Genomic DNA, 26,089 nt, shown 5'->3' on the forward strand with positions numbered 1-26,089 from the left:
CATAGTATAATACAGAGTGAATTCAAAGTATATAACTTAAAATTAAATATCAAATCATTAATTTTATTGCTCTCTACCTTATAAGGATGTTTCTTTTAGGTAAAGAAGAATTCTCGGTGAGTTCTATTTCTAATTTGCATGCGATTTTGAGTAGAATGGTGAAACAATAGTTATAATATAGTAACAATACTCGTAGGAAAGAATTTTTAATGATTTCTTTTGATTTTTCCGTAGGAGTTGGATACATTGTTTAGCTTAATCTAAACTACTTTTCATTTTTTAAAACACCAAATGAAACTAAAACAAGAGGAGTAAAAATATTATAGAATTGTAAATAGCATAAAGAAAGGGACAATGAAGATTCAAGATGAATACATTATAAAATTAAAAACAAGCAAACAAACTGATAGCTTTGATTAGAGCTGGGATAGATGACAACAGAAAGTAGAGTTTTATTTTCTTTGCATAGTTTTACCATGATCTTTAAATACACACTTCTTCAAAAATAACATTTCTGCCAATATCGAAGTAAATGTAATACCAAAAGATACGCAACTGTCTTTAATCTGGCTTTTGTCCATCGAAAGTAACCGGCTATTTTGTCTTCCAAGGATTCTTAAAATCTTAATGGCTTGTTTACATCCTCCCATACGACCTTTTTTTAAAAAAAAGAAGCAGCATGCGTAGCTGGAGAACAAGTATTTGTTTTGCTTGAATAAGACGTAACACTTCATATTTTTCGACGGAGATAAATTCTTCTTCTCATTGACTACCTATCAATGGATATTCATGACATTCCACTTGGTAATTCTCATGGACTTTTACGTAAATAGAGTGTTTTAAATATCCATTTAATAAAATGAAATTGCAATTTTTATTTCATATTTTTTTGCTAGCAAAGTTATGTCTAAATTGGTATAAAATTCATAATAATTTTTAAAATGAATAACATTAAATTCATATATTTCAGGCCATGTACGAAATAATCAGAATAACAAAAAACAGTGTATGAAATAAAAAATTATTATATATTTTACCTAAGAATTATTTTTAATAACAAATGATTATTCGTAACGTATGAAATATGAGAATCGCAAACTCTAATTTTTCTTTAATTATTTTTCTTAAAAATTTCTTGATGGGTTTATGACCTAATAAAAATAGAATTTATTTTATATAATTTATAAATTATATTTATAAAAATAAATTTCTCTTTAATCAGCTTATTTGATTATTGTTTGTAAAATTAAATTAGGAAAAACATCAGAGGAAGGCATGAAGGTTGAACTCAAATATCAGTGTAGGGAATACCGGGCAATGGCCCATAAACTTAAAAAAATCAGTTAAAAGGTATTTTAGGGTAATGAACCTTTGCTTTCAAAATATCATTGTGGAGAATATCGGGAAAGTGAATGCCTAGCAGTTGGTTCACACTTCCGTGAAGTGTTATTATACTGCTTAATCTGATCATTATTAATAATGTATGACTGTTACTAAAAATTCAAGGTTTTTTTCAAACTAAAACAAAATAAAATATGAACTTACTTGTTGCATAAAGAAAATACTTCCAACTAATACTATTAAATCATAATCAATCTTGGCAATGTTAGAAATCTTTAAATCATTTAATAACTTTGGCAGTTAGTTTTCGGTACTCTAAAAAGTGAGATTTCTAACTCTTTCGGGGAACTGATTTTAATTAAATATATTAGAATAATATAATCAAATAGAACATTAAATGAAAATTAAAATAATTTGCAATCTAGGAAAACTATTCCTCTACTTTCTTTTCAAATACATAAGCAGCTTTTTAAAAATTTTGATTGCAGCGTTTCAACAGTAAAACATTTAAAAAAAAATTTATTATTATTATTTTAATTTGATTACCAGATGCTGTTTCCCTTCGTACAATAGCAAATCAATTATAACCAAAATATATCGGATAGACACTGCGAAATATTTTAACTGAAAGAATTTTGTAATTAGCGTGGTAGGTTTAATCATATCTTTTGTTTAAATTAATTTGTTGTAAAAAAATCTGGTTGTGTTTAAAGCGTGAATGAATAATGCTACAAGTAGCACCACTGAGATTTAACCAACACTTTTTTTCGAAGTTTCTTTCAGTCCTACTAATCACAAAGGAGCCATCTAGCAGAAACGACTAAAAGTTACTTTATACTACTGCTTTGAAGAGAACAAACTTTAAAATTTATAACTCAATGTCTCTGCCATATTTTCGTTTACTTCAGTTTATATTCTGTAAATGAAACGATTATATTTAAAGTTAAAAGATTAAGCATTTTTCTGAGTACTTTCAATAAAAAATTATTGTATCAAGATAAATTGCGTGAATTTTGTGACCTAAAGTCAATCAAACATACAAAATTATTATCTGATCATTTCTTCAATGGCATTAACAAATTAGTATTGTATTACTGAGTATTTAAGCCTATTATCGTAACGGATCACTTTACATATTTTGTCAAAAAAAGTTGCCTTTGAATAGGTTTTGGTTTTGAAAAAAAAAATGCGTTGGCTTTTTCTTTTCTCTAGCTTTAGTGTGAAGCTCTGTGGCTCTCAACGCAAAGCTTTGTAGATAGTCTTAAACAAATTCTTTTCTCATAAAGTTTTAGCTACTCATTAGATTGCTTAATCGAATAAAAGTGTATCAATTTGAAATAACTAGACTAAAAGCAAAATTATAAATTTGAAAGCATAAACTGTCAACATTTTTTTATGTAAAACATTTTAGTTAATTACAAAGCATCAGTTTTAAAAATTTTGTGGTTGTTTATATGCAGCACTTTGTTGAAAAATCTTCGCATAGCAAAAGAAATAGATTAGAGATTGTTTTGGTTGAAAAAAATGGAAAAACCTTTGATTGGAAAATTAAACTTTTGAGCGGAAATTTTCTTTTTTACACCTTATTGGCAGATTTAGTAATGTTTTACCCAGTTTAAATGTGAGTCGCAATAGCAGCTCAAAGGTTAAGTCACTAAACTGTCATTTTTTATTTTATTTTATTTTATAACCGTCGTTGAACAGCCGACCCAATTTTTGGGTTTACGACTACTAATGTTCAACTCCGTAGCCTTGTAATTTTGAACACTATCCAGAAGACAAGGGAACTCCTAGATCAAGTATTGGGAGGAATTTTGCTTTCGTGGAGGACTTTTTGATGGAACTAACCCGCATTGGCGTTGCATGGAGAGGAAGACCACGAGAACTTCCCACTGTTAGCCTGACTGCAAGAAGACTCTAACCCATGCTCCGTCTACCACTGAGGATATTTAACGTCAGCACTGTGGTCGGTGCAAGCCGGATGCGGAATTTGTATCGACCAGCCATCGCCGGGATCGAACCTCTGTTCACCTCATTGGAAGGCGAACGCTCAATCCCCTGAGCCATCGCGACTAAACTGTCCTTGTGAAGATCCCCAGCTGTGTCTTGAAGACCACCCAATTTCAGTTCGATGGATACTAACTTGTATGGGAAGTAAAGGCAACTTGCGGAAATGCTGATCACATCGGCTCAATCAGGCCTTTGGTCATGATATTGTGGAGCCTTAGCCTCCAGGACTCCTCTGACTCACACTGTTTCGGAATGCTTACTTTTAAGCCCATGTGTAAATTTCAAGCATCTTAGAAATATTTTATCTTTTTTTCGGATTTACGGAATCTTGTTCGATTATTTCCTTAACGAATTATTTACTTAGAATTATTATTGATAAAGCTAAAATAATTCCAATTTTATTTTTAATTTCATAGTACTTTTTTGTCTTCCCCTATGGCTTTCTTATTAAATTAAAAAAAAACATGTTTTTAGTATTTCATTTTATCGTAATTAAATTGTATTCTGTATCTTTTGGCATAATGCTTTTGCTCGAGACCAACTCATGATAGTAAATATTTGCAAAAATCAAGCAATTTTCTCTTGTAAGACTTTGTAATTCTTTCAAGAATTCTTACAAGAATTTTGTAATTCTTGTAAGAATTCTTGTAATTCTCTTATGAGGGTCCATAAAAAATCTTCTTCCACAGTATATATATATATTAAAATTGCGCCAAATGGGTACTTGTACTCCAAGGAGAAGAAGACCTCCCATACCCACGCATGTGATCTACAACGTCAGTGCCAGCTAATATTTATCAGCAAAATGGTGTATTAAAACTTGCAAAAGTTAGAATACATAAGTTAGAATGCTAGCTTATTTTTTTACTGTAATTCAATTAGTACGAGTAGCTATTACCAAAATTATTTATGCATCATTGGCGTCAATAGAAGTACGGCAATTTTTTACGGTTTCCCTTAATGAATAAGTACCTTTTCTTCATTAACTGTTTTAGCAAATTAATTTTTTTAAATTTGAATAAAAACCTCTTAACAAAATTAATTAGGCACCATTGGCGTCAATAATAGTATGGAGACTTTTTACTTTTCACCCAAACTAATTATTACTATTTCTCGATTTATAAAGCTTATCAGTACACAACTTACTTTTTTTGAAATTTCAAATACCATCGCTTTAATTTTATATAAACATCATTTTAAATCATAATTTTAAACAAAATTATCATGTGGTTTTAGATAACTTTAAAAATGCTAATTCGTTTACGTAGTCTACCTGAACTAATACTTTCACTTTGATCATTGAATTTATTTTGCCATAACGAATAAAAAATAATTAAATAATAAAGAACGTGTAATGAAATCTTTTTTTGATTAATGAGAGCTATAAGTAAGCTAACAGCACTCATATTATCTTTAAAATATCTGATATAAAAAATCGTCTGCACTCAATTTATATCAATGGCGAGAGCTTTAAGTCAATGAGAATTTTCCATTTTTCAAACGCTTTTCCAGAAAGATTTTATTGAAATTTTGAACGATTTTAAAGATCGAGAGCTGAAATTGCCACTTTCATCGTCCAAATTTTAAGACGTAAAACTCACATAGACAGACAAATTCTTCATTTATTAACGATTTCATACAATGAGCTGCAGGCAAACAGAGCATTTTACAGTTTTACCATATTCTTTATTTAAAAACTGAATATGAATTTTGTTATAAAATTAGCATAAAACTTTCGAAAAAGAAAGGATTAAATAAATTCTCAAAGTAAAGTTTAAAAGCTAAAGCTTGTTTTATCAAGGAAATTTTATGATTTTATGACCTTCTTTATTTATAAGGTAGGCAATATATTTTTGTGAAGAATAAACAAAAGTAATGTAGTACCTTATTAATTATTCAATGAAAATTAGCGTCGTAGCCAAAACTAACGCTTAAACTTGTTTAATGTATAATTGCTTTAGCTACATATTATTTATAATTAGTCTAGACGTTAGAAAACAGTCCATTTGCGAGTCAAAACAAGAAAACAATTCTTATTTATTTCAGAAACCGAAAAATAATCTCAGTTAGAAAAAGAAGGTGACGTTTGTTTGCTTTAAGAAGTTTTGAAATCTTTTGATTACTTAAACAGCGTAGATACGGTGTTCATTTATTTATTTTTTTGTGCTGCTAAACAGACCTAAAAAAATGTTATTACCTTTGAAATGAGGTATTATTTCCAGAACACGTAGTTATTGTTATTAAGTACGAAAATTTCTGTTCAAATAGATAAAAAAGAAGCAGAATTTATTACTTATTATCTCATCAGTAATTATTGCCTTACAGCTTAATGTTTGGTTCAGTTTGAAGAATTTTTTTTTTCAATTACTTAGTTTTGTTTATTTGCTAAAATAAGAGTATATTTTGGATGCAAGGTTTTTCATAGTATTTCAGTAAAAAATACTCTTTATTTTTGAAAAAATTATAAAAATTGTATAATTTTTGTAAAATGCATTGTTTTTATACTAAATTGACCATTTCTTCCGGAAGAAAGACATGAATATAATTTTTTTCAAAAAAAGTTTCAGTTTTTTTTCCGACTGATTTTTTCATAAAATTTTTCCTTCCAATATACGCAGTTTTAGGAACAACTTGAACCATTTTTTTACATATTATGAAGGAATTTCTATAGTAATAAATGGAATGTTTCTAGAAAACAAGTGCAATTATCTTCACCTATGAGTTTATGAAATATATAACTGAGTTGATGGTTTATATTCTTCAAATACCGTTTGCAACTAAGCAAGTGAAAGGACATTTCCCACTGAATTAAAAAATGAGTTCAATAAAGAAAGAAAAAAAATTATTTGCCGGAAAAAACATTTAAAGTGAGACACAAAATATATTTTGAAGGACTAATAACAAAGATCCAAATTCTTTTTTAAAGATGCGAATAAAAAAATTCTTTTGGGGTGAAGTGATTGAATAAGTCAGTGTTTCACAAACATATGACTTTTGCGTACCCTTCTTAAATTTTTCGTAACGCTGTGTACCACCAATAAAGAAATGAATGCATTTTTTACTATAAAAAAATTGCATGAAAGTTAAAAGTCACAACTGGCTGTTGACACCACTAATTATTAACTGTTAACTGTGTAAAAAATAGCCAATAGAAAAATACGTAATCGTAAATTTTCATGGCTAGCTTTGTTTCTAAATAAAAGTTTTTGAAATTTTCGTTTGTTACAAGATATTTCGCATACTCCGTACCCCGGCTAAACTACTAGCGCGTACTAGCGCGTACCCCGGCTAAACTACTCCCGTACCCCTGGGGGTACGCGTAACACACTTTGGGAAGCACTGGCATAATTGATCCCTTATGTATCCATCTGTTATGAATCAAAATTAATTTGCATATAGAAAAAATCCAGCCAATAATAAGTTTTATAAGAGCTTGATATGTAAAGGCTTTTCTATAGATTGTATTTGACTCAAGATTTGCAGGCAGTTCATCCCAAAATAAATTATGAATATCAGAGTAATAAGGAATGCATGTTTATTGTGGAGTATATTTATATTCATATGTTTTATATATTTTTGCATTCAAAATGTTAACCCTTTCAAATTTAACCTATATCCGACATGAAGTTTATCTTATAACACAATAAATAACGTAATGTATACTTTTTTTAAAATTTTTTTACTGTAGTTAAAATATCATATTTTAGGCTAATTATATGATATTAAATTATTTGAAACATAATTATTGCCCTTATTGCATTATTTGCATGTAATAGGTATAATAATTCTCCAGATTTCATTGAATTTTATCTAATCATGTAGAATTTAATGAAATTAAGAAATGTGATATTGCATAATAAATTGTATTTAAAACGATAGAATGCTGAAATAGTGCCTGGCGTTTTTAGAAGAAATAGGATATATGAGATTTAATTTATACTTTGCCTATTTATTGTATAGAATGTCTGAAGGATTTCCATAGTCATTCTAAGAAATGTTTAAATGTGTGAATGATTAATTCTTTCATGTACTATAAAGGTTTGTCATGAGTCATTTTATAAAATTTCAGGCCATATAGGAAACTTTAATCACTTCAAACTTTGCCGGGCGAAAATGATGAATTTCACAAACTAATGGTGACGTATTATAACATACTTACATATCATAAACTGAAAATAAAATATATTTTGGCGTTGGATAAACTTGACGAATAGATTGTTTCTAAAACCATGCAACGGAATAATTTAGAGCAAGATTAGGAAATTCTATAATCGGACAGAGGCAGCACTTTTAACATTAGTCACTCTACGAAGCATGTAGCTACTTTTACAAAAAGTGGAAATTTCAAACTATTAAGAAAATGGTCTATTTTAATAATGAAGGCATTTCATTTGAAGCATTTCTTAAATATGGTAAATATTACAAGGTCTATTTCCAACATGAAAGTTGTAAGAAATAGGTATGAAATAAAATAACTTTTAGAATATTTTCAAATATACCCTGAATAATACCATATTTATTAAAAAATAACAAAATGTAAAGGACTGCATTTTCGATGTAAAAAAAAGTTGCGATCGGTGTGGAGTGACAGACAATTTTTTAATCGTCAATTGTTTGTATTTATTCACCATGTGCCCAGTAGCGATCATTAATTTTTTATCCTCATAACAAACAACAGTTTGAAAAATCATCACTCGTAAACACTAATAACATAAAATTTTTTTAATTGAGTATTTTCATTTAAAATGATATTATGAATTGTTTCAAAATAGTAATAACTTGTCTCTTTGAAGTCATTGATGTTTAAGATTTTATTCGCAGCTATTTCTAAAACTTTTAAAAAAGATCCGAAAGTTTTTGGAAATGTTGCCAATCTTAAGAGGGGGTGGCTGAGGGCTGAAATCTCGCCAAAAACGTAGTGAACTAAAAACATGAAGTTGCTCATCAAAAGAAACATAAAATAGTATAAGAGGCTATTAATAGTGAGTTAGCGTAGCAATTATTGAGATTTGCAATCAAAAACACATTGTGAGGAGGCAACTGTCGGAGTTTCATAAGATTTTCTGGAAAAAAAAGTTTTTTTTTTCCGCAAGAGTCATGCATATGTTGTGCAATCTTTTCTGAAAGTTTTATGCATTTATTTTTTAAAAAAAAAACTTTCGAAGCAAGGAAATAAAATTATAAACATTCGAGAAAAAATTAAAATAAAGAAGAAATCTCTTACTTTCTAAAAATATGCTATTGAAAAATCGAATAAAAAGTTCAAAAAGTATTTTTCTTTTAGACTTTGAAACTCACATACGAATTCCCAAATAATGGGTAAGCATGAGATCCATAAATAAGTGTTCCGGAAAAAAAAATGTTACTAAGAAATTTTGTTTGGGCAGTAAATTATTTGATTGCCCTGCACAACAAATGTTTATAAATTAGAGTAATTTAATTAACGTAATATTTCTTTCGAAATTTGAACTACGCATATAGCGCACAAAAAAAGGAAAAAAAAACACCTTGAATATCTTTTCATCTACTGATTTGTTATTCACGTATTGCAACTCAATCCTAATGGTTCGAAGGCCTAAGCTTAAAGATGATAACCAACATAAGTAGCCATCACCCTTATGTAGGAATTTGGACTGATTCATGATGGTCAAACATAAGAATGGTAACTTTTTTGATGGTTTGTTCTTGTTAAACCATCAGAAATTTCCATCATAGTTTCTTAGAGATCAAATGTTGGAACGATCATAAACAACCATCATCTCAATGTAGGAATTCGGACCAATTTATGATAGGCCAACATACAAACTGTTTTGATGCTATATTCCTGAGAACCAACAAGAATTCCCATTAAACCACCATGGAAATGTATAGTTGATAACATCATGAATCATCACGGATTGTTGGTTCATGAGAGTCAAACTTCTCTTGAAGGAAAATTATCATAGTATTAAAGTAGCATTTTCCATCATGGAATGATGGAAGTTTGCTGACATATCAAGGACCATGATAGCACAATGGAAAATGCTGGACAACCATCAAATGATGTTGGATCATCATGAATTTCACTGAAACCAACGTAAGCCATCAAAATGATTTGATGGGACCATTAAGAATTTTGATTTGGGTAACAGTATGATAATAAAAACCATATTTTATTGCTGATTTTACCAAAAAGTCATTGCTAAAGCGTTTCGGCAATAATTATCGTACTTTTTGGTATTCTCGTAGATCCAGAAACATAGTAAATTTTATCATATTCTGGTTGTTTTGACCATGCTTTTTTTTTTCTCAGAGTAATAAATCTGATCTAAATACGAAAAGCTAGGATTAATCCAAGTACTTTGACACCTAAACTTAAAACATTTCAAGACTTGATTTACAGTAAACGATTCATATGTTAATAATATTGAGAAATATCTTTATTAGTATGAAGGTATTTTAATTTATTTTTCAAATAATTACATAATTTGAATTTGAATTACGGTTTTAATGCAGTTTCTAATGTTTCGACAAAATCTATCTGCAAGGTATTTTAGTGAATAAGGAACAAAAATAAATTTCTTGGGATGTAATGGTTATAGTTTTAAGAAGATCCTTAAAAAATACATAAAGCCAAATTTTATTGGGGCATTAAAATATTTCAACAATGTACTAAAAGAAATAAAACTCCAAGCAGGGTTTTGCTTTTAGCAAAATACTAAACTGCGTCCAAGTAATCATTTCTTGTTCCAATGATAATAAGTGAAAAGAAACATAACATTTAAAATCCTAACTATTCTCCATAAAACAGAAGTCATCAAATGCTATGAAAGAAGGGCATTGAGGGGTATTGATTTCACTTATCTTTTCACCATTTTTATTTGTTGATTGAAGCAGTTTTAAACGAAATGTTCCTGGAATTATTTCTGAAGTCCCGGAGGAACAATTAGTGGAAAGGGTATTGTACTTATAAATAGTGAAAATAAAGGTATTTTAAGTTTCTAAATAACTCGCGTTACTCATTCTCACAGATAGTAAAATTCTTTATTATGCAAAGAGTGATACAAAATAATTATCACAACATTCAATGAAATTCCAAATAACTTTTTTTGATACGTAGAAAGCGTCTTTTAGCTTCCATAAAATGTTTAATAACTCAAAGAGTTTAAAAAAAAATAGCATTACACAATATGAAAATTTTGAAACTCTAATAAATGCTTTGTTTAGTCTATGTGATATTTTACTTATTAATAGAAACCGATTACTACACTGTAAAAAAGGATTTCTCGAAATTGGGCAAAATTGCATCAAAATAGCTCCGAAACAAATACAGTCGAACTTGAAAACCCTGTGTATACTTTGTCTATGTAAAGAACTCCCCTAGCCACTTGTCTCAAATAGTGGTGGTGACTATGGTTACGAGGTTTAACTATTTCAAGTAGAAGTGTTAAGACAAGTTTTGCCTCGGGCCGGCGAGAGAAAGGGAAGCAGGGGAGAAAGAAACTCCTCTCTTTGAAATGGGCTGCTTCATGGTTCCATAGCAGCAGACGGCCTTAGACTTTGTGGCGAGGGGAGTTCTTTCTATTGACAAACTATATTCATTATTGAGTACAGTGACGTGCTCAAAATTGTGTCAGTTCTAAAAATTCGTCTTTATTTGCAAATTAACATCGCGACGAGGAAGAAAAGGGTTGATTACCGATCGGAAGACATTCTTTGTGAAATAAAGTGGGAATGAAGGTTAGTGGAGTATAATTTTATCCAATTAGATTTTCTTTTCGAATATTTGATAGCAACGAAACTCATAAAATTTGTAACATTTGAGGATGATGTGCCACTTTGTCATTTTTGAGACTATTCAATTTTGAGCACACTACTGTACTCAATAAGGAGTACATGGGTTTTCAAATTCGACTATATTTGTTTCGGAATTATTTTGAGAAGCCTTTTTTTTACAGTGATACGCTTTGCAGTACATGTGAAATATAGGTGTATATGTAAGTGTTTGTATAATGCACTGGTGTGCGAAAATTAAGGACGAAGTGGTCTTTCGAATGTAAGTTTGAACAACAGTGTTGAAAATCAATAAAAATCATACCATAGGATCCTCAAAATGTAAGAATATGGGAAAGTAAATAAATTGCAAAAATAATGTAATCCATAGAAACAATAAGGAACTTTATTGAAATACAGGCTTAAAACACAATTGCACAAATGACCAAAAAGTAAATGTTACACAGAAATGGCAAGGAAGCCTTTAGTATAGGATAGGATCATCGCTGTCTGCTATGCAGGATTGACATCGTTTGCCTATGCTAAGGACCAGGATGTTAAGAAGCTTTTGAGGAACTGCTGCCTATTCCTGTTGTCGTGCCAATCACATCTGCGGAATTGTTGCAAGCGTCTCCTTAGAGTGTCCCTCACGTGTTTAATCGGATTAAAATCTGGGCACCTCACATGCCACTTCACGCGTGCAATATCTTTACTCTCCAACAGTTTTGTGACAGTCACTGTGCGATGAGATGTAGCATTATCGTCCATAAAATCGGTCTTTTTCGATGGTATTAGAAGAGTTATTGCGTGTCACTCGCTCTCTCTAGATGTGTATGCGTCCGGAATAACTGGTCAGACTAAATCTTCTCTCATCCGTAAAGAGTTCTCGACCTTATTGCGCATCTGTTCAGTTGTGTGTTCTTGGCACCACATTAAACGGCGTTTCCAGTGAACTGGCACTAATGGAACACGCAATTCTATTGCAATTTAAAGAAAAAAAAAGCGTTTAATGTATTTCCTGTGGAAGGCTCAGCTTGGCGACATATATTTTTACTGACTTGGCGACAAATTAAGCAACAAACTTATATTTCTGGAGTTCAGGTTTCAAAGAAATACGGAACTTAAGTTTACAAAGAATCGTCTAGAATAGCTGCGAAAATTCCACGATTTCATCACCAAGCCAATATAAATACGAGTGATCTCTCCGTAAAGAGATTAGTTTGCAGCTAGATACTTGTTATTCTTTCTGCTGCATTACTCTATTAAAGTTGTAATTGTCAGATTTGAGTGCTGTAAATAGTTCTGTTATCTGAAAGATTCAGCTGCTAAAATTTGTAAGTTTTAGGGACTGTTTTATTCGTTTTCAACCAAAACGAACACCCTTTACTCAGTATAATATGTTTGTTTTTTACTGTAAAAATATAATTCTCCATAATGTAGAAAATATTAACTTATTTTATATAGATTCTCTTTATAACTTAATAAGTTTTCAGTTCAAACAGAGTTTAATTTTTACGCATTAGTTCAATACAAATTCGATGAATTGCTTAGTGTTAAGTAACTATTTAACAGCATCTTATTAAACGTTTGCCGTCGTAGTTAAAAACGCAGTCATTTATCTCACCATTCTAACTTTTTCTTTTCAGTATTGCTCCGTCAACTTCCAGGAATTGATTAATAAACGAAGAAGATCATTTATCTCCAGGGACATTATTTATCCAGTGACTCATGCAGCAGCTTTAATGACTTCAGTAATTTCGGATTAATACTGGGAAATAGGTAAAGAACTTAATGAAGAGACATTTATAATCATTCATTTAGTTTCCTGAGACTGATACATCACACAGTTCGCATGAATGAATACTTTTTTTTGTTTTATTTTATTTTAAGTACCTCTCTTAAAGGTTTTGCAAATTTAAAATTCCGTTTAGTTCATCTTTTTCGTTACTATAGTTTATAAGTTGATAGTTTACTTGTATTTATTGATGCCTTTCAAGTTTTAAATTTAATCACGGAACAAAAAACTAAATGAGATTCATTTAATCGTATTTTCGCCTCTTTAATACCTGGTTTGAGATTAAAATGAGTAATTAAAATAAATAGATGTATGCCTAAAGGTAAAATAAATTTTACTTACATTTTGTAATTTTATTTATTATAATAAGAATGATGAATGAGAGGAAGATTAGATTTCACCTTCGATTAACCCAATACTATGCATGCAAGTCGTGTCATAAATATTTTATTTTATACCCTTGAACAGCCGACCAAATTTTGTGTTAAAGAACTTTGAGTTATTGAATTTGAGTTAATGAATTTTGAGTTATTGAATTATCAACGTTCAACCTTGTAGCTTTGTATTCTTGAACGCAACCCAGATGACAAGAGAACTCCTGGATCAAGCATTCAGATGAACTAGCTTTGGGGGAGGAATTCTTAATGGAAGTAGTCCACACTTGCATTACAAGGACAGGATAGCCACGAAAGCCTCCCATGGTTAGTCCAACCACAAGAGGATTCTAATCCATGATGTACTTACCACTGATGATATATTACATCAGCATTGTGGTCGGTGAGAGCCGGGTGCAGAGCTTGTAAAGACCAGTAAATGCTGGTGATCGAACCTGGATCACTTCGTTGGGAGACGAGCTCTCTATTACCTGATCCATCACTGCTCGTCACTATGGTGAATATTTGTATCAAATAAGTGCGTGGTCGACAAACGATATTCCATGTAAAATTTCGCTATTCTAGAAAATGGTTTAACAGGGTGACCCGTAAATATTGATAAAAAGGTTAAGAGGAGTTTGGGCAATTCAAATGGATGAACATTTCATAGCAACATGACAGGCAGTGTTATCGAACGCTGCTAAGAACGATTCCTTATTATGAACATATTGATCGCGCGTCTATAAACCGATATTTCGTCCAAAATATCATAATTTTAGTTTCTCTAATAATTCTTGTTAAAAATTTCATTCAAATAGGTGCAGAAATAACTGATTCGGCAAATAATTTGATAAGCTAGCTACAATATTCAATTACGCCGACCGGCCTGTGTAGGAAGCAGGAAACTGTCCTTGCATCAGAAAGGGTCTTGGTTTTGAATCCCGGGCAAGAAATGGATGTTCTTTCCTTCTCTGTACTATCTGTCCTCACTGTGGGAGCGATGTTGACCCGCCTAATATGGTACCCTTGAAAGAGAGGTCAGCAAAAATCGCCCTGTAATTGCCTGAATTGACGGATGTTAACACAGGTAGGCATTGGAAAAAAATATTCAATTACGATAAAACAGCTAATTATGTACCCATTTGAATGCAAATTTTTGACAAGAATTATAAGAAAAAAACATAAAATTAAATTTATTTACATCACATAACAGCTACACAATGGTCTATTGGTGATGGTCTGGAAAACCTCCCTTGGGATGATCCTAAGACATACCATCACAATTTAGATCCTATTTAGAGGAGATTGCTCCCAGCTTTGACAGCTCGATGACTTGCACACGAAGTCGAGAACTTGTAGACCAGTTGAAGGATGATCGATACTACTCACCCAGGGTTCTTTTGCTAGCTGATCGAAGTGGCCATTCACCCGCTCACTGACTTCAGCCAGAGATGCTTGATTTCGGAGTTCTGAAATCATGCATTCTTGATTTCGGAAATCATGCATTTAACTCTATTTTTTTGATTTTCGCAACCTTCTCTTTTAGTTCATATAATGGGTTTCGTAACAATAAAGCCACCTTGATTTTGTGTCGTAAATTGACATTTAGTAAACCAATAAGAACGAAATCTGTACATTAAGAAAGTGTATAAACAAATACATATATAAGAAGAGTAACTCACCTTCTGTTCCTCCTTAACAAGAAAAAGTATTGAATATGTGGAAAAGTGGCGAAAAAGTGTTTCACCGAAATCCACCACTTGTTTAAATTGCCAATATATCCACCGTATTTATATATGACATGAAATAAACAAAGTTGCATACCATTTACCAATTTCCGGAAAGAAGCTGCATCCATATTTTCTCAGGTTTCAATGATTGCAGGCCTCAATTCTGTCCCAGATTGAAACGATCAGTTTTTGGGATATATTGCCCATCCAAAGAAAGCTCCTCATATTTACTTGGGATTGATATCAGGAGAAAATGAAGGGCGTTCGACATCATGCATACAATCCAAAAGTCATACCCGTGAAGATTTTGTAACATGAATGGAGGCATTGTTCTGATTGAAAATACACAATGGGTCGTAAGTTACCTCCGCAAATAGTAATAAATGGGATTCTGGCATTTTTTTTGGTGTCCTGAAAACTTTCTGGGACTAAAACCGGGTTAAATTAACCACCACAACTTGAGCATTTCCATGCCATTTATAAGCCTTCATTTTTCCGCGTAATGAAGAAGAAAGCTTCTTTTCGAGTCATGGTACGAAATACCATTCGGAAACTCGATTTTTTAAAATTTCATTTGCTTGTGGATCACATTTAAGATAGAATACTGTTTTTTATTTTATTTTTATAACCATTGTTGAACAGTCGACCCTCGACAGATCGAGTTTTGGGCTTACGACTACTAATGTTCAACACCATAGCCTTGTAATTTTGAACACCCAATCCAGAAGACAAGGGAGCTTCTGGATCAAGTATTGGGAGAAGTTTGCCTTCGTGGAGGACTGTTTGATGGAACTAACCCGCATTTGAATTACATGGAGAGGAAGCCCATGAGAACCTCCTTCGGTTAGCCTTACGGCAAAGGGACTCTAACCCATGATCCGTCTACCACTGAGGATATTTCACGTCAGCTCTGAGGTCAGTGCAAGCCGGATGTGGATTCTTATCGACCAGCCATCGGTGGGATTCGAACCCGGTTTACCTCATTGGAAAGCTAACGCTCTATCACCTGAGCCATCGCGGCTCATGGAATACTGTTTAGCTCTTTTATATCGTAAGTTGGAGGGAACAGTCTGGCTGGTAGGGCATTGGGAGCATTTTCAAGAGGTCGTGAGTTCAATCCGCGCCAGCCGAGGACTCCCCGTGTAGTAAATGGTGACTGGTGCACGTTAAATCTGTTGGGATACAAAGCCCTCTATGTTCCCATACCAAATCATACCTCTGCGGTTATTGAATTGGAGATTTGTCGTTATTTGTTTCAGGTTAAAATTACTATCTGTGGCTGAATGAATGATCGGGTTCACCCCATAAACGGGCTGTGACGTGTGTGTGGCTAAGTTTATATTCTTGGCAATGGTGCTACTAAAAAACAAGAAAAGTACCCTCTACCCTAAATTCAATTGGCTTTCACGAAGCAGGCTTGCTGGCATTGACAAGTGGCATTATAAACAACATCAACAATATATTGCAAATTGTTCGTACGATATATAAAACGAAACAGTAATTGTAAAAAAAAAGAAGGAATCTTCTTTTAAGCAAAGCAAAGAAGACAATCAAAAGGCTTTGGTTATGGAGGCAATTTTTTCTCCAAGCTGAATGACAGCCAAACATCAAAACAAGTAGTAGAAATTTCATTCATCTGTCGATTTCTATCATTTGTCGAGATAAAGGGTGATTTTAATTGCGTTTCCCAGCAGGGCCATGCCTGATTTCTCATTGCAAAATCATCACAGATATAGTTTGTAGATAGTAGTTCATAGAACTGCCTGCTTTCTACCCTGATCTCAATCACAAGAAAACGTGAGGAGGTATCCTCAGTAGAGTAATATATACACATATATAGGGCAAAAAAAAAACAGGCAGTTTCAGTCTGGGGCAGAATCGAGGCCAGCTATCTTTGAAACCTGGGATAATATTGATGCAACTGTCTTGCAGGGATCAGCAAATGGTGTGCAACATTGTATATTTCATGTCATATTTGTGGGGCAATTTTTCTCCCTGCCTCTTTGCACAATCAATATTTTCCCTGTTTAGGAGGGGCAGAAAGCGAATTGCTCCAAGTGAACATGCAGTTGTAAATGCACTTTCTTCATGTACAGTGTGAAAAAAAAATAAATCTTGAATAACATTTGATTCCCCTAATGATCAGATTTTCATGTACAAGGACTCAATCTAATGATTCGGGCATGTGGCCTCTTACATGCTAATTATTTAGTTCATACAATATTTTAAGTTACAAAATAGGACACAAAAACGCATTTTCTTTAAAAAAATAAGCTCTTAAAAACGGATTATACACTTTTAAAACATAGGAAGCAGCCCCAATCAGGAAATTGTTGTCTCAATAATTCTGAAGGAGAACATGTTTTAAGTTTAGCCTTTTTTTGTTAATTTTCTGCTTTCAGTAATTCTCTATGTCTCTGGAACAAATAAAGAGAAACAAGCAATTTTAGTACACAATCATATAAAACTACCATTTTTCTTAGTGGCAAATTATTCTTCATAATCCTATACTATTTTTTTATTATTTAATTTTAAAAAGAGATAAAAAAAGTTTAAAGTGAAAGGTATAAAAACTTGATTTCAAACTATGCAATGTTATTTAACAGAAATAAATAAACGAATAAATAAATGTGATCAACCGAAACTTTTCCGAGTCATTAAATTTCAAAGAAATCAAACTTTTAAACATTCATATTTAAGTCTTTCACATCAGAAAAAGTTAAAAAATGATCACGGCGTTCAGTTTACTTAGCTTACAAAACTCATAAAATTTTATGGTATGGCAAACAGTTTAAAGTTAAGTTTACATGCATCAAATGATGCATCAAATTTTTAATGCATTAACTTTATATTTTTTAAAAGAATATATATTTACGTAACTAGATTGAAGTAAATAAAACTTACAGGATATTATTTTATGTCAGAAAAAATTACAGTGTTTGATGATTGATACTGTTTTTTTTTCTTCCTTTTTTTAAAAAAAGGATACTCTAATTTGCTAAACGAAGTGTGCCTCATTTTAATGTTTCAATTTAGATTGAACGCCGTTGTTTCCTCACTAAGAAACATATTAAAAATAAATTTTTTAGTTTGCATTACAATAAAATAAAATTTTAAATAAAAATTTGTACCTTTGCATCAATTTATAAGACAAAGACTTATAATAGTAAGTTGAAGTTTTATTTAGAAATATAAATCTATAATAAGTAACTATGTAACTTTCAAGGTTGAATCCATATAATTATTTGTACTAAAAAAACATGCCTTCTTTTTTCATTAAAATATCATTTTTTAAAAATTAAATAGGAATCAGAAAAAAAAAATCTATATTGAGTTAAATTTAAAACTTAATTTTACCATACATGGAATTTTAATTATGGGAATTTAGATTTTTGCATAAAAGGAAAAGTCTTTAATCAAAATGCTTTTTAAATATTTTCTGTTAAAAACAAATAAAATATTTCTTATTTAAAGAATAGTTGTAAAGTAAAACTGATGTAAGGTTCATTTTCTAAGAAACTTGCATATTTCGTATCCCTCTACTTTAAATTATTTTGCTGAAATAAAATTCCAGATAACTTAAAGTATTCAAAGTAATTTATTGTTTGTTTTCAGCAAATGTAGATGCTTTGAAATTAGTATTTTTAAAATAATGTCTGTGCAGTAGAACTAAAATTCGNTGCTAAACGATGTGTACCTTATTTTAATCTTTCAATTTGGGTACAACGCCGTTGTTTCCTGACTAAGAAACATACTAAAAGTAAATTTCTTAGTTTACATCACAATAAAATAAAATTTCGAATAAAAATTTGTACTTTTGCATTAATTTATAAAACAAAGGCTTATAATAGTAAGTTAAAGTTTTTTTAGAAATATAAATCTATAATAAAAAATTAGAAAACTTTCAAGGTTGAATTGATATAATTGCTTGTAGTAAAAAAACCATGCTTTCTTTATTTCATTAAAATATCATTTTTTAACAAATAAAATAGGAATCTGGAAAAAAATTCGATATTGAGTTGAATTTAAAACTTAATTTTACCATACGTAGAATTTTAAATATGGGAATTTAGATTTTTAAATTAAAGGAAAAGTCTTTAATCAAAATGCTTTTTAAATATTTTTTGTTAAAAACTAATAAAATATTTCTTATTTAAAGAATGGTTGTAAAGTAGAAATGGTGTTAGGTTCATTTTCTAAGATACTTGCACATTTCGTATCCCTCTTCTTTAAATTATTTTAACTGCTGAAGGAAAGTTCCAGTTAATTTAAAGTATTCAAAGCAATTTATTGCTTGCTTTTAGCAATTGTAGAGGTTTTGGATTTAGTATTTTTAAAATAATGTCTGTGTAGTACAACTAAAACTCGATGTCACTCAAATATTTCTCATTTATTGAATTGCAATTAAACCAATTATTAAATGAAAATAATTTTTAATTGATGTGGGTGTGAAAATTGGTTTACATAATATATAAAACAGTTTATCTCAAAAACTAAGAATATGAGATAATAAAAAATAAAAAATCCAAAAAAGAATTTATAATTGTTTTTCATCAAAAACTGTATTAAATTTTGATTACCTAATTGTTTTATAATAATAGAATAACCATAACCATATGATAATTAAACGAAGTCATGTAATTTTATTAGTTTAATTAATTTCATGAAAAGCAAGTCAATATTCACAAACATAATAATTTGTTTTGTTGAATTTTACTGCATGTAGAGGGTCTTGCTTCCATCTGCAACGATTTTTATTTCTTAACAATAAACAAACATTAAAATTGAAGATTAATTTATTAACACAGATTCAGTTCCTCTAGTCTTTATTAGGATAAAATTAAAATTAATTACTGCAATTATTTAGCTTTAGTTCGAAAACTGTATTCCTAATAATGCTTTACGATTTCTTATTCAATATTTAAATTGCATTTATTGACTGGACACTGTTTAAAAAAAGTAATAACTTATATATATTGTTAATAATATAACTTATTTACTGTAATATAATTTATTTACTGCTAATTAATTGTTTAAGTTTTTATAAGTTCCTATACTAATCTAAGTATTTTTATCACAAAATGTTGTGTAATAAAGTAATTTTATGGAATTATTTTATAATAAAGGAACATAGATTTAGTTTTAAGCCTTTCGTTTGGAATATTAATCGAAATAAAAACGTAATAATAATTATAGAGAATACTAAAAATGGATGATGCATAAATATTGTAGGTAAAAGTATTTAATTTAGGCATAAAGAAACATTTTGCAGGTAAATGATATTTTTATAACTTCTACTTATTCTATACTGGTGGCAATCAATTACGTCTTGATCTTCACATAAGTGAACTGAATCATATCACATTATTGATTTATCCAATTAGGATGCATTAACCGGCCATCATTTTCATCTGAAACTGTATATGGTACCATTTTACATGGATTGGGCTTAAAACAGATGGGAAACGTTGATTTGAGGTAGTTTATTTTTACATATTAAGATTTATTTACATATTAGATTAAGGCAGTTTATTTTTACGTATGAAGAATTTTATTTTATTTTATAACCGTCGTTGAACAGCCGACCCAATTTTTGGGTTTATGACTACTAATGTTCAACCCAGTAGCCTTGTAATTTAAACGCAACCCAGAAGACAAGGGAACTCCCGGGTCAAGTATTTGGAGAAATTTGCCTTAGTGGAGAGGAAAACCGCGAAAACCTCCCACGTTTAGCTTGACGACAAGGGTACTTTAATCCATAATCTGTCCACCATTGAGGATATTTTACGTCAGTACAAGCCGAATGCGGATGTCGTATCGATCAGCCGCCGCAGGGATTCGAACCCGGTTCACCTCATTGGAAGGTGGACGCTCTATTCCCTGAGCTATCACGGCTCAATCTATGAAAATTGTGCTTTTGTTATATTTCTATATGAAATCGTAAGGAAAGATGTTTTATTCATACAATTTGGATGACGAAACTTTTTTTTCCCTCTCATGAAACATGAAATTTATATATTAGTCGCATGAATATTTAAATAATATAGTCTTATAATTATAGTCTTATTTTTTAAAAATCGCAGAAAAATTAACATTTATGATTGTCCCTCTGATGTGGAATTACTCTTTTAAGTGAAAAGAAATTGAAGAAATGCATTAGAATGCATTCACGACACATAGTTTTAGTTTTTTCTGTCCAACAGATGGCAGAACCTACTCTGGTTGGGAGCAAGAACGGCCAGTTCTGCAACCTTCCCAGTGATTCTCTTTGTTAAAATTATTGTGAGGAAGAAAGCTCTGATGCTCTAATTTGCTCTATTACTGTAATCTCCGAATTTTTGTAGATTCTTATTCAAAATTATAAATTTTTATATTATAAATTTGCTCTTGTTTTACTTAAAAATAAAATTGCCTTTTTAAAAAATATTTTTAAAACGCGATTTCAGTTGAGAATTTTTAAGTAAGCTTCGAAAAAGGGATTAGTTGATTGTATAGTTTAGAGACACGAAAGCCTAAAACGGCTACACCGTGCTAAACATTACGTTATTGCATATCCAATATAGCGATCTCAAAGAGTGATTTACACAAAAAAGAGGAAACGCCTCGAAAAGATCCTAGTAATTTAACCTTTGAACTGTACAAACAAACAAATAACATTTGAAATGTACAAAAAGTTTAAACAAAAAAGCATACAAGATGATTCTGTTTAGTCAGGGAAACTTAAAATAGCACGTTTCTTCAATATTTATTCAAACTTTTTTTCTTCCTATTTTCCATTAAATTTTCAAATATATTGTAGAAACGTTCCAGAGGATTTGCAAGTTCTAACGAAAAAAAAGTATTGTGTACCTATTTATAAGACGGTAACGCAACACAAGATAGCGATTTTTGATATAGTTTACAACATTCTCAGGAATTAATTCTTCCAAACTTTCTTATAAAATTGTTTCTAAGAAAGAGTATTCAAGTTGTCAATTTCTTGTTTTATTTGATCTGACTACTAGGATTTTCACTCTTGTGAAAAAGAAGGTCTTTGAGATGAGCGTGAAGATTAAATTAAGACTAGTACAAAAAAAAAAAGAAAAGAATACTCACAGTAACGAAATTTTGAAAATTTGTTTCAAGGATTTCTTTTTTGCTTATTTTTGCTTCATGTAATATAAACCAATCACTCAAATTTATAAAACGTTGTGATTGCAATCAAGATAAAATAATTTTAAGAGAAACAGCTTAGAATTATAGTTTAGAATGAAGACAAAAGCTTTTTAACATTTTAAAAATTTTCACCACTAGCTTAAGGTCAGTGATTGATCGGTTAAATTTGTCAGTGATAGATCTGTCGTGTAATTATTATTGCACCAATCTGACAATTGGTGCAATGATAATTAAAAACACTTGCTTGAGTTTAGGAATTCAGCTTCTGAGAGAAGGTAAAATCCTTTGAATCATTCCAATTTGTAAAATTTATTTTAATATCTACATTGCTCTAAAAAAAATTAAGAAAAAAAAAACAGACCACCCTGATTAACTTTTGTTCGAATGATCTGATCTTCACTTTCTAGGACTCAGTCTTAATGGCTGAAAATAGGGTGACTTCAAATATGATAATTAATAAATGCGCAGACGATATTTTAATTTACGGAAATAGACACAAAAGCGTTCTTTCTCTGAATAAACATATCTTTTTTTCAACGGATTTGGTTTCTTATAGAGTCCCAATAATTTGGTCACGAGAGTGCTCCAAATTTTGGACTCCTTAATGTTAATTTTACTTTTTACGTATTTCGCCAATCACAAGAACTTTTTGAGTGAATTGAAAAATTTTTGCACGCAGCTATAAAATTTGTTTAGCTAAACTTATTCCATGCAAAAATAAATTTTAATAAACATTTATTATTCTTTATTATTTTATTTAAGAAAGGTTAAAGAAATTTTGAGTTGTCAGGCATAAAATTCTTTGCATCATTTAAAAAATGTAATTTTACAAAATACAAAATTGGTGTAAAATTGGTTGAATAGTTCCTGAGAAACTGAATCTCAAAACAGTCAGATATTTAAAATATAATTTCTCAGGCAATATTCAACCGATTTTGCTCAAATTTAATATTTTGCCATGTAAAATTATGTACTTTAAAGTGACGCAAAATTTTTTATTCTTCACAATTCTAACTTTTTCGACTATTATTTAATAAAATAATAAAAGAATTATAAATATTTATTAAGATTTCTTTCCTGCATGGAATTATGCTTGGATGAACAAATTTTATAACTGTGCAAAAAATTTTCAATTCGCTCAGAAAGTTCTCAAGATTGGCGAAATAAGCAAAAAGTAAAATTAAAATCAAGGAATATAAACTTTGAATCCCTCTCTTGAACAAATTATGGGGATTATATTTCCCAGATTGCGGCTATTCGCAATATTTTGGGGTTATAAGTACGAATCCGTTGAAGAAGAAAGGGATGTTTATTGTGAGAAAGTACGTTTTTGTGTCTAATTTTACAATTTAAAATATCATCTGTATTTATTAATTAGCATATCTGAGGTCACCCCATTGAACCATTAAGATTGATTCCTAGAACGTAAAGATCCGAACATTATGATCAAAAGATATTAAAAACGGACCGGTTTTTATTTTGCACACTGTACCTCACTTTAGTTTCATCAATTTATACTTTTATTCATTCTAATCATTTTTTTCAAGTCATTTTTTTATCTATCTACTTTAGAGTGATTTGCTTTTACTTGTAACATTTTGTTTCCATTGAAACACAAAAATCAATTTCACCTTGAATTTGATAGCATGCATTAAGAAGAGGAAACTGAATGAATTGATTGACGGTATCACAAGCAAAAGGAGTCCATTGAAAGTGTGAAACGCAAGTAAAGTAATGACAGTTACAAAAAGAAGTCTTTTGTTCACTCTCATATAAATTGTTTGGATCATCATTAATCCTCATTTCTGGGTCATGAAACAGAAATGAAGTTTAAGAAAACAGCCAAGATAATTCTGATAAAAAAAAATTATCAATCAATCTTTCATCCAAAAGGTGCACCATTTCAGCTTCTTCATAAAAAAGGGAATTATGATGTTTTATGCAAAAAAGCCATTCAATTCTGACTTGTTTTAAAAGGAAGAGAATAAAAATGTGTCTCTTTAACTTATTTATTTATTTGCTTAAAAAAATGAAATTCATGAATACTATTTCATTCAATTATTGTTCCAAATATTACTTTTGTTTTGTTGTGTTGAAATATGAAAGTTTTTTTACACTTTCTTAAAGAACTTCTCTTTTAACTGCACTGTTAAAAATGAGAGAAACGAGAATCTTCGTTCAATTATAAAAGATTAAACTAACACATGAACGAGTTTCTTGTTAACAGAGATACAGAAGCTTGTTTCTTTCTGTACATTCATCAAAAAGGACTTTCTTTTTGAGATTTCAATGCATTGTTATTGATTACATGAGTAAGTAGTTTTCCAAATGGTCTAGTGGGTTGAGTCTTCGCCTTTGCCGGCACAGACCGGGGCTCAATTTCCCATGTCAAAAACTGGGTGTCTGATGCATTGTCTCAGATTATATTTAAGTCGAGAGGATTCCACACTAATGCAATGTCCTAATCGGTTTCATGTCACAAAATGCTTGAAGGCTAAGAGGTGGGAAATAATTTACGTAGTTTTACTTGCTTTTTCTGTAAAACGACTGTTTCTTGCGAATATTTTTGAAGAAATTTTCCCTTTTTTTGCCCTCTGTAATTTTTCGTAAAACTCCTGACAAACGATTTCCAGTAGATTCATTTATTTCACGTATTTTTACCAAAAAACTTGAACAAGGTAGGAATGCCATTGCAAATTGGACAATAAAAGTTTCAGATTTGTTAGAATAATGGGTACAAAAAAGGCAGTTGATTTCAGTTGATGATAAAGAGAAAGCGTTTAAAATTCTTTTCTCTAGTTATGTCGTCAGACAAAGAAAGTATATGCATAATACCGGGTAAGTTTAAAGATGTGAATATCAAAGTGTAATGGTCCGCTGGCGTACAAATTTGAAAATTTAAATGGAAGTAACAGAGAGAATACTTGAATAAGCGGCTTCTATATTTAGCAAACAAACGTTAGATATTACTATATATATTCGAATGCTTTAAGCAATATAAACACTCTAAAAAGAATTACCTCCATTATTTTTTTAATGATGATGATTTTCTTAAATATAATGGTTCATCGCTAACTAATACTCAATTTTATTTAATGAAAAAGTCATGAATAAAAAATAATGCTTGATCAATAAAATAACTGTCCACTTTTCCCCAAATCTGCTATTTTATCCTTGAATTTGTACACATTAAACTAGTTTACGTCAAATCAGATATTGTTTTGAAAATGCATGCAAGCAAGAGAGGAAACGAGAACAACAAGCAATAAATTAATTGGACTGCATGTTAGCATGCTATATTGTCACTATAATACTATTTTTTTTTTACCAAAAAGAACCTTTTGTTTGTTTATAACTACGGAAAGCACACATAAAACAATGTTGGATATCGAAAAAGATAATGCTAGTTAAGGGAAAGTTAAAGTTGTTTTACTAGTCAATAATGTGATATGTGCTTACTTTTTTCGTGCCATATTGCAATTTAGATTGAAGTTAAGATAAAATGGATTGTCAATAAAATACATTCGTATCGCAAATAGACAATTATAAAACCCACTTAACTTAGAACTCACGAGAAATGTTTATGTTACATTAGAATATTTGCAATTAGTCTAGGAATGATTTTACGTAAAAGTTTTACGAATAGGGGAGAGGGGGGCACATGTGAACAGGGGGCACATGTGAACATGGTATGTTTTACCAATATGATTTGAAATAAAAAATCTCGAAAAATTTTCAATTGATGGCAGTACTAGTCCTACCTCTCTGAAAAACTTTCAGAGCAATGAGACATTTTGTTGGTCTATTCTGACAATTTCTTTGTATCAGCTGGTGTTGCATATATTATAATCGCTCGCTTCTCCAAGTGAAAGCATAATATAAATCAACTAATAAACTAAAATTAACTATTGCAGATCATTATATGAACATTC

The 26,089-nt window shown here is 30.5% G+C and overlaps 1 long non-coding RNA gene across 1 annotated transcript; it reads left to right on the plus strand.

Moving 5' to 3' along the window:
* The first annotated feature begins 662 nt into the window (after nucleotides 1-662).
* On the plus strand, nucleotides 663-24,143 carry LOC107436705 (uncharacterized). The gene is made up of 3 exons (XR_001583135.3): nucleotides 663-804; nucleotides 12,750-12,882; nucleotides 23,803-24,143. It is a non-coding gene; the product is annotated as an uncharacterized lncRNA (long non-coding RNA).
* Nucleotides 24,144-26,089: the final 1,946 nt, after the last annotated feature.

Source organism: Parasteatoda tepidariorum, chromosome 4 (assembly GCF_043381705.1).
Source record: "Parasteatoda tepidariorum isolate YZ-2023 chromosome 4, CAS_Ptep_4.0, whole genome shotgun sequence".
NCBI classification, from domain to species: Eukaryota; Metazoa; Arthropoda; class Arachnida; order Araneae; family Theridiidae; genus Parasteatoda; species Parasteatoda tepidariorum.